Below are 9,903 nucleotides of genomic sequence, written 5' to 3' on the forward strand. Positions count from 1 at the left end.
TGTGAAAGCAGCAGATGGAGACTCGTGTTTCCTTTTCCCCAGCCTCGACTCGTGATAGCCAGACGAGGGATACCAAAGCTGCTGCAGCCCAACCTGTTTTCACCTTGGCTGTGTGACTTCCTGAGCTGCTGCCTGCAGACAGACAAGGAGCAGCGCTGGTCTGCCAAGGAGCTCCTGCAGGTAAAATGCAAAGGGGCTGAAGGTGAAACAGGGTGCGAGGGATGGGATTCCTGAGAATCCCCTTTGAAATACTGGAACATAGCAATGAAGTCTCCCTGGGGCCTGTTCTCCTCTAGGCTGAATAACTCCTGGTGTCTCAGCTTGTCCTCAGAAGAGACGTGCTCTGTCCTCTGACTGCTTCTGTTGCCCTGTTTTGTAATTTGGTGGGGTGCTCCATTTTATCCAATGGCAAAAGAATTTAAGTAGAGCAATGCAGAGTACAGAGACATGCAAAGGTGGTGCAGGAACCCAAGGAAGCCAGGCTGGCTGAGTGTTCAGAGATTTGGCTGTGGGCAGGAGGGGACAGTGGGGGGCTCACTGTGAGCCTCTGAGGGGGTCCTGGTTTGTGCCCCCACCCCACCCTTCGAGGCTTCTGGGACGCAAACAGGGAGAGCTGAGAGGGACTTGTCCCAGCCCCATCTGCTGCCTGGCACGCTCAAGCAGACAGGAACTGCCCCAGGGTTACTGCCAGGTTGTGTGGCAGAGAGGGAAGTGCAGCAGCCAGTGCCACTGGGCTGTCCCTGCTGGGAAGGAAGGTGGCATCCAGCACAGGAGGGGCAGGGCAGGGCATGGAAAGGTAGACACTGCTCTGTCTCCCTGTGGGAATCAGCACAGTGCCTGTCTTTCAAAGACAGGGACCAATGTGAGGCTTTGGAGTTTCCTGAAAAGAAGAAACTCCAAGGACAGAAAGCAGCATTTCTAGAGCACTGGCAGGGCAAAAAATCCCAGCAAGATGAAGACACCTGGTTAAATGGATGAGTGGGAGTCTTGGCCAGGTTTGCCTGTGATGGCAAGGTCCTGCACATAAAGATGGAGGTGCAGATGGTCCATCTTTCTGGATCTTTCTAGGAGCCCTGTGAATCCTGTGAAGCACTGAGCTCGGAAGTCATGGTTCATTGATTTTTGTTGATTTTCTTTTTCTCCTTTGGGCAGCATCCATTTGTAAGATTTGCTGAGCCTGCATCCAGCCTGGTGCCACTGATTGTTTCAGTGAAGAAGAGGAATGACCAAAGAAACTGAAAATCACATCAGGACCATTTACTTCTCAACCGGCACAGGGCAGGATTGTAGGTTCGGACAAGGGTTAGGGTTAGGGTTAGAGTTGGGGTTAGGGTTAGGGTTGGGGTTAGGGTTAGGGTTGGGGTTAGGGTTAGGGTCAGGGTCAGGGTTAGGGTTAGGACTAGAGTTAGGACGAGGGTTAGGACTAGGATTAAGGTTCAGGTTAGGGTTTAGGACTAGGCTTAGGTTTCGGTTATGATTGTCTAATAGGCCTGCTGATTAGAAATTAATAAAGTTTCTGAAACCAAAACTCTCCCTGAAATTTCCTTCCTTCTCACTCTCTGAATAAGCTCTTGATTTCCTTGTAAATTTTCTTTTGTTTCTTAAAGGTGGAAGTCACCCATACAGTGTCTTTGCTATGGTGTCAAATTGGGGAATGCTCATCCTCATTTATGCTCTCCAGACCATGCTGCTTTTGGAATGTAACCCACTGGCTGGAAGGAGGCCCTTGGAGCTGCACGAGGCAGCAGCCGGGCCCTGGGTGCCTCTTCCTGGCAGCGGGCGAATCCTCCGCCTCTCAGAGCCCAGGTGGCAGCTGGCTGCTCCCGAGGGGAAGCGTAGCCGTGCTGGGCACAGCCCAGACTGGAGGCATTGGCTGTCTGGAGTCTGCCCAGGAGCAGAGGAAGGTCAGGGGCAGCCCAGGGCCGGTGGCCTGGCTGAGGATTCCTACTCTTCTGCCGGCTGCCCTGTGACTCCTGGCAAAGGGCAGCAGTGTGTGCAGCACTCTGGGCAGCGGCGCAGGGAGCCGGGCTGCTGGGCAGGCTGGAGCACAGGGCAGCGTCCTTCAGGCACGGCACTTGTGCCAGGGCAAGCCAGGCCAGCCTGAGGCACTGACAGCTTGGCAGCTCCCATCTGCAGGAGCCAGTGCCTCCCACAGCTCTGCCAGGAAGCGCCTGCAGGCCTGCAGTTCTGCCCTGAGCCACAGCAAAGGTGTGAAATGCAGAGTGTTTTGCAGAAATATTCAGGCCCACCAGGCCAGCCTGCTTTGTGCTCTCTGGAGCACAGCAAGCACTGTGCAGTGCCGCTCTGAGCTGCTCGGAGAGAGGTGTTAGAAATAAACAAACTCTTAGTTACCATTAAGTGGAGACAAAGTCATTAAAGCAAACGAGAACCTTCTTCTTAGTAAGGATTCAACTGAGCCCGCTGTGTATCTCTGTCTCCTGAGAGCTGAACATAGACACACACCAACACAATGCTCTTTTTCATTGCTTTTCACAGCCTTGGTGATCCCTGTCCCCTTCCCCTTTGGCTGGGTGCTAGGCAAGTTACATTCTCTCCTGACAGCCTACTTTTCTGTCCCCTCTCCTCTTCTCCTACCTCTCTTTTATTCTGGTGTTCAACCCTGCCCCTATTCCAACTCACAGCAACACCCAAGAAATGAACTGGAACAAATGCAAACCAGAACTAACACCACCTAGCACCAACAGCTTTCATTCTTTTTTCTAATAACCTTTTGGCTGCAGCAAAACATTATCTCCTAGTCCCTGAGGGAATCACGAGCCTAATTTCAACATGTTTTTGGGATGATGATGCATCTTCAGTGAATAGGTTTTCTTTTGGGAAGGGTATAAGCACATGAGTTCAAGACTGCAGGGCAAACCAGTTTTTGTTAGTTAGAAATTTTCGTTATGACCTTCCCATGCATAGTTTTTTAACCTTTCTGTAATATCAAATGACCTCAGTTCTGTGATTATTACATCTGCAATGGCCAAGAGTGTTGAAACACACAGACCCTGGGGGAGGCATCAGGGTATTTATTGTAGCAGCTTCTCCCTGTAAATAACCCCCTGCCAGGCTCAACTTGAGAGAAATTCTCAAATAATAGCCAACCATCAGCTTCTTTTTGGGTGGGATGAGGAACACCCATTAGCCCACTCCAGCACTGGAAATATTTCAATGCAATGAAGAAGCAGTGCCTACAGGAGAGAGACTCTTTGGCTCTGGGCTCTCTCTGGCACTTTCTGCTGCAAGGACATTCCCCTCTGCAGCATTCCTACCCACAGCAGCCCACAGGGGCTGGGGGGCAGAGGCACAGGCTGGGGGTGCTCCCCTCTGGCCAGCCCTGCGGGAAGTAGGCATGGGAAAGGCCCAAACCCAGCCAAGTGCTGCTTCTGGAGGTGCTGGGAGCAGCCAGGGAGCCGGCACCAAATGGACACATCTGAAGGTCTCTTCTGCCCCGGATGAATCCGGGACTCAGGAATTGCTCCGGGCCAGGTGCAGCACCTGGTGCTTGGCCTTGTGGGACCTCATGAAGCTGTCCGATGAGGTTGTCTCCCACTTCTCAAGCTTGTCCAGGTTCCTGTGCATGGCCATATCCTGCCATGGTGCCCCTGCCCGTCTCAGCTCCCCCATCCCCTGCAAACGTGCTGAGGGGGAGATTGATCCACTGCCTGTGCCATTGGGGAAGCCACAAAAGAGCCCCAGGGCCAAGGCAGAGCCCTGAGGGACACCCTCCATCCCCAGCCTGCAGCTGCACATGGAGCCACTGCCCACAAGTCCCTGGCTGTGTCCATCTGGCCAATGGCTGGTGCCCAGAGCAGCCCACTCTCCAAAGCCAGGGCTCTGCAGGGGGCACGTCAGGCTGTCAAGTGGGACCATGGCACAGTGGGCACACTGTGGGACTGCGGGAGGGGCCTGGGCACACCAAGGACTACAAGTGCCCAAGTCCGGGGGCTCCTCCATGCAGTTTCCAGTGGGCTCCGCTGCGGATGGGGCGCTGGGTGTGACCCTTTGTGACACAGGGCCCTTGATGATGCTGAACATAACGGTGCCCACAGACCTTTGTGACATCAGAGGGCCCTTGATGATGCGGAACATGACGGTGCCCACAGACCATTGTGACATCAGAGGGCCCTTGATGATGTGGGACATGACGGTGCCCACAGACCATTGTGACATCAGAGGGCCCTTGATGATGCGGGACATGACGGTGCCCACAGACCATTGTGGCATCAGAGGGCCCTTGATGATGCGGAACATGACGGTGCCCACAGACCATTGTGACATCAGAGGGCCCTTGATGATGTGGGACATGACGGTGCCCACAGACCATTGTGACATCAGAGGGCCCTTGATGATGCAGGACATGACAGTGCCCCCAGACCATTGTGACATCAGAGGGCCCCACCATAGCTGGGGGTATATAAGGGGTGCAGAGCCCTGGGGTGCCCAGTCCCGTGAGAGCCACTCTTGAAGAAGGAAGCGGCTCCCGGGATCTGTCCGTACTACAGGACTGCAGAGATGGAAGTGAACAAGATAAACCTCAACTGCTTCCCCTCACCCAGCCCCCTGCCCAGCTGGGGGCAAGACCAGGCCCTCAGCGGGCACCTGGTGGGGGCAGTGGGTGCCTCAGCCTGGCCACAGTCAGGCACTGAGGAGGAGGAGAAGCCCTTTGTCATCATGGAAGACGAGAACAAACCTGACACAGATGACAACTGGGGAGACACTGGGGCTCGAGAGTATCGCCTTTGGGAAGGAGCGACAGGCTGTGAATTGTACCCGTTGGTACAAGTAATGGCAGCGAAGGCAGCGTCGCCACGCAGAGCTGGGAGTCCCCAAGAGTTGCACCAGTGGGAGGGGGCTGTGAGGGCGGCCTGGGGAGACAGGGCACAGCAAGAGCTGTACCGTGAGGACTGGACCTCAGCTGGGGATGATGAAGACTGGGAATACTACCCCCAGACTGAGCTTTCCCAAGAATATCTAGGTGAGGCAGAGCCAGAGCTGTCCCAAGGAGAGGTCAGCAGCTCTTCCGAATGGGAAGACTGTAGCGAGCCAGAGCTCAAAGCCCTCCAAGACGTTTCCACAGAGGAAGACAACAGCAGCGGCGCAGACCTCACCCAGGACAGCCATGAAAGCACGAGCAACTTTAGCTTCAGGCCCACTCCCTTCCTGAGGGAGGACTACGAGGACGACTGGGACGAAGTCAGCGTCCTCGAGCCGTATGAAGCAGAAGGCAGCGCCCAAAGGCTGTCAGCTTCTGAGGCAGACGAGCTGCCAGTGCCCCTCCCTCTGGAGGCCTGGGTTGAGAGCCGGGCACCGGAGTCTCTGTGCGCCTCGCTTCCCTCCCTGTACAGCGAAGCCTCCGAGGGCCAGCAGGGCTCCGAGGCAGGGCCGCAGAGCCCGGAGCCTGCCCCGCTCAGCCCTCTCGAGGCCTCAGCTCCCCAGCCGGGAGCGCAGGCCCCCAGGCCGCAGCCGGCTGCCCTCAGCAAGCGGTCCGGCCGCCTCAGGCGGGCGCTGCAGGCGCTGTGGGCGCTGTTCCGCTGCCGCTGCCTGGCGCCGCAGCCGCAGGAGTAGCGCCCGCGCCTGCCCAGCCCAGGGCTGCAGATGGCGGCCGGCCCGGGGCCCAGGGAGCCCTGGACATGGCCCCGCAGCCTCAGCTGCCCCGGCAGCCCTGGAGCGGCCTGGGGGCATCTCCCCAACACCCACAGTCACCACAGTGGCCAGCCCCACACAGCACGCGTGGGACACGACTGGAGCCAGGGCGCTCAGCAGTGAATCCCACAGAGTCATCAAGGTGGGAAGAGACCCTGACGGTCACCCAGGGCCACTGGCACCCTGGCAGCACCACCATCGCCGCAAAACCACGTCCCCAAGGGCCACATCTGCACAACTCTTCAACGCCTCAGAGACAGTGGCTCCTCCACCTCCCTGGGCAGCTTCTTCCAATGCCCCTCTGTCAGAGAAAAATTGCTTCAGATATTGAATTGGAACCTCCCCTGGAAATCAATGGCCATTTCCTCTCACCCCGAAAGGACTCCATGCTGGTCTTTTGGGATTGTATCCCTGAAGAATGCCACAAACAAGAGATGTTGCTCCATGGATGTGACTGCAGGACTTGGACTGATACCATTATTCCCATTTAAGAAATAGTTTAAGAGTTTAATAAATAGTAGTAGTAAAAAAAAAAAAAAAAAAAGGGATAAGAAGATGAAGAAGAAGTAGTAGTAGTAGATAAGAGGAAGACAAAGGAGCAGGATAAAAATAATAAGTTTAATAAGAAGAATGAGAATAGGAATAAGAAGATGAAGATGAAAAAATAGTAATTAATATAAGAATATTAAAACATAAGAATTATAGTAAGCATAAGAAGTGAATAAGATTAATTAGAATGAGAATAAGAAGAATATTATAAAGAAGATGAAGAAGAAGAAAGAAGAGTAGCATTTAAGAAGAAGGGGAAGAAGAAAGAAGGGAAAGAAGAAGGAATAGTAATAAGAATATGAAATAAAAATATACATCCGCACATCTTCTAGAATCTCAGAAGGCAGGAGAGGACTTCAAAAAGTATCTACTTCCAACTGATCATCTTCTCAGCTCTCGCTCTCCAAGACCTCTTTCTGATTTCTAGCTCCCTAACTCCCATTTCTTGTTCAATAAAATCCATGTCAAATAAAATCTGGTTTTGTTCTCCTATGGTCTCATTTGTGCCTTCACTGGGGGACAGACACCTCTCCCTCATGGCATCTTAACCCTGGATGGAACCACGGGCAGGGTCCCTTCCAGCCACAAGCCTTCCAGAATTCAGGGACTCCCTTCCCTTCTTCCTTCTGCTTCCAGCTGGAGAATGTGCAGCAAAGCCACCTTTCCTTTGCTGTCTGCTCTGGGAGCCCCCTGCTGCTGGAGCTTGACTCTGCCAAAATGCACAGACCCACCTGGGGATACTGCTGTCAGCCCCTATGCTCTGCAGAACCTCTTCTACCCATTTCAGGCTTCAATATTAAACACTAAGCAAAAGCAAATGTGCCAGATACTGCAAAGGCCATCTCTTGCTATTTCTCCTTGGCTGACGTTTGTGCAGGTGCTTCATCCTGGTGGAGGGGAGGCTGTTGCTGAGTATTCTTCCTCCTGAGCCCCTCAAGTGACAGGAATTTCAGTTGGGTTCACAGCTGTTCACAGCTACCAAATCGGCTGTCACAGACCTGACAAAGTATTGGGGCAGGACACAGCAAGTTTCACACAAAAGACATTACAATCTCACAACATAAGAAGCCACATATGGACAAAAAAAAAAATAAAAATCAAATTTAAACACTGTAATGAGCTTTAAAATAACAAAGTTGCGACAGATGCTCATTTAATGAAATAGCAGCAATCTTGCACATTTTCAAGTGTCTATTTAATAATAACACAGGTTCATCCTCACCACCATCCACTAGATTTCCACAGACATATTGCAGCTTCCTGCAAACGTCATCTAATCACTTCCTCCTCAATTCCAATTAATTTGCCATAGCAAAGCACGAGGAAGCTGTGGCTGCTGCTTTGTTTGCTGAAGTTCAAATGTATCCAACTCTGCCCATGGTTACAGGTGTTGTTTGTCACTGAATTACAGAACCAGGGACTGGGTTAGGGGGACCTTAAAGCCCATCCCGTGCCACCCCTGTCATGGAAGGGACACCTTCCACTGTCCCAGGTTGCTCCAAGCCCCATCCAAACTGGCCTTGGACACTGCCAGGGATCCAGGGGTAGCCACAGCTTCTCTGGACAAAGCATAAGGAAAGTGGTTGTGCTTCTCCACAGATGTAAGTCAACCACAGTGGCAATAAAACCCTGGGCATAAGGATATACTTAAAAACATCAGAGATGGTCCTTGTGCTTTTATAGGTAAAAGAAATCAAATGTTATATGAAAACAGTTGAAGGAGTGTAGGGGGATGCCCCCAATGAGAGAGGGACAAACTAGCCTTTGTCCCCAAAAAAAGGAAGGAAGCCCAGAAGTTTCTGCCAACGATCAGGTGAAAAGACACCTTATAGGACCCCAGAGACTTCACTAAAACCTTGGGGTCACCTAATTGGATGGAAGCCAAAAGGTCCTGCCTGGGCCATAAGGTAGAAAAGGAGAGGACAAAGAAACCACGAGGCTTTTGTGAAGGTGTTTTTACCAGGGGCAAACCACTGTACCTGGATCGGGTTTTCTGTTTATTGTTTTTCCTTTTATTAAACCTTTTTGTTTCTAACACTGCAGCAGAAGCCATCCTGCTCATTATTTGCCTCCAAAGGTAATAGCTAAGCTATCCTTGGGTGTATTAAGTTCCCTTTTAAGGGCTCCTAAAACCCTGGCCCGATAAAACAGAACTTAATAAACAGTCAGGACTTTAATGCGTTCAGAAAGGCCTTTCATGAATGTTAGGCAAGAGGACAGGAATTAGAAAATACCTTCAGCCAAGTAAAACTGGCTCCATTCACTGAAACGATAGTAACCATTGGCTTTTTGTTGCCTCTGTGCTCTTACAATACTGTCCAGAATGACCATGTTCAGAGAAAGTGAACACAGAGCAGGGGGGGGGGGGGGGGGGGGGGAAGAATTATTGACAGCAGTTCTACAACCCTCCTTTTACTTTGATGCTCTATTTAAATATTCTGGCTGTTTCAAGGGCTTGGTAAAACTGGCTTTTGTAGACTGAACACAAAAAACAAACAGGAGAAAAATGCAGCATTTTCCCTCCTCAGCCAGAATACAGTCAAAGCACAGTGGTTAAGCAAAAGCAGAGTAAGTTAATTACCAAGTATACAGCTGCTGCTACCTGGCAGAAAGCAAAGGAAAAAAAAAATCCTATCAGTCATCAAATGCAGTTCCTAAATCTGGAAAAGCCTTACAAAAATAAACTTCCACGAAGAAGGGACCAGCTTCAGAGAAAAAAAGAATGATGCAGATAATAAAGATCATTATTTCAGAACAAAAAACTATTTCCAGTTTGAAAGGAAAAACAATTGTTGGCAAGGCAACTACTAAATATGTCATCTAGTTAAAAACAGCTTCTCTTCTTGTGGTTTGTTGGGGCAGAATGAGCAAAGAGATCTTCTACCAGATTCTTTTTTGATACCAAACACTGAAAGGGGGTGGGAAGGAGTCATTTCTAACCCCAATTTAGAACAACTTTATTCCTCTGCATGATCATCAGCACTTCTTATATCCACTGTCAACACATACAGAGGTCCAGATATTGACTAAGAACTCAGGGTAAGTTTTATGTCCTGCTTGAAACAGGCATGATAATCCTGACTCCCCAGTTTTGCAGACACACAGGGATATAAATACACAACTGTTGATGCTTTGGCAGAACTTCCATTTTGCAAAGCCCTTACTTGTGTAGTTTCTCATATATTTTAGAAAACAGCAAATGAGTCTCTAAATTACTAGTAGCAAAACAAGAGAATTTGTAGCAAGCATTGCTTGAAATTTTTATTTTTCAGTTTTGTGGCTAACTTTAAAGTTTCCCTGAGTTCTTTTGGGAGTTCTTTCTTGCACTCATGCATGGCTACTGCTGAAATTTTATTACATTGGCCAATACATTTCAAGATATTTAATTTTAAAATTAAATTTAAAAAGAGAGGAGCTGTAAACTTCAAATCAGTGAGCTGTTGGGGGAGAAGGGTGTTGTGAGCTTTCTGTGTGTTGGGTGCCAGAGGAAGCAAGTTCTGACCCACCTGTACTCACACGCTAAATGAGCACTGATTGACACAAGAGACACTGCTGCCCACACATTCCCCCACCAAACTCAGGAAGCCAAAACTGCATTTCCTTCAGTTCTCCAAATAGATTTTTTGATTCAAAATTCAAACAGCTTAATTAAAATTATTTTTGAGAAATGCATCAGCTTCACAATCTGATCCCATGAGCTGTTCC

The 9,903-nt window shown here is 50.3% G+C and overlaps 1 long non-coding RNA gene across 1 annotated transcript in view; it reads left to right on the forward strand.

Moving 5' to 3' along the window:
* Window positions 1–1,784, forward strand: part of LOC135293105 (uncharacterized) — a 14,017-nt gene extending 12,233 nt beyond the window's left edge. Inside the window, exons 2-3 of the long non-coding RNA XR_010355241.1 lie at window positions 43–180; window positions 1,153–1,784. This is a non-coding gene — a long non-coding RNA (uncharacterized LOC135293105). The remainder of the gene's footprint in view (window positions 1–42; window positions 181–1,152) is intronic.
* The last annotated feature ends 8,119 nt before the right edge of the window (window positions 1,785–9,903 follow it).

The sequence above is a fragment of the Passer domesticus genome, unplaced genomic scaffold, assembly GCF_036417665.1.
Source record: "Passer domesticus isolate bPasDom1 unplaced genomic scaffold, bPasDom1.hap1 HAP1_SCAFFOLD_67, whole genome shotgun sequence".
NCBI classification, from domain to species: domain Eukaryota; kingdom Metazoa; phylum Chordata; class Aves; order Passeriformes; family Passeridae; genus Passer; species Passer domesticus.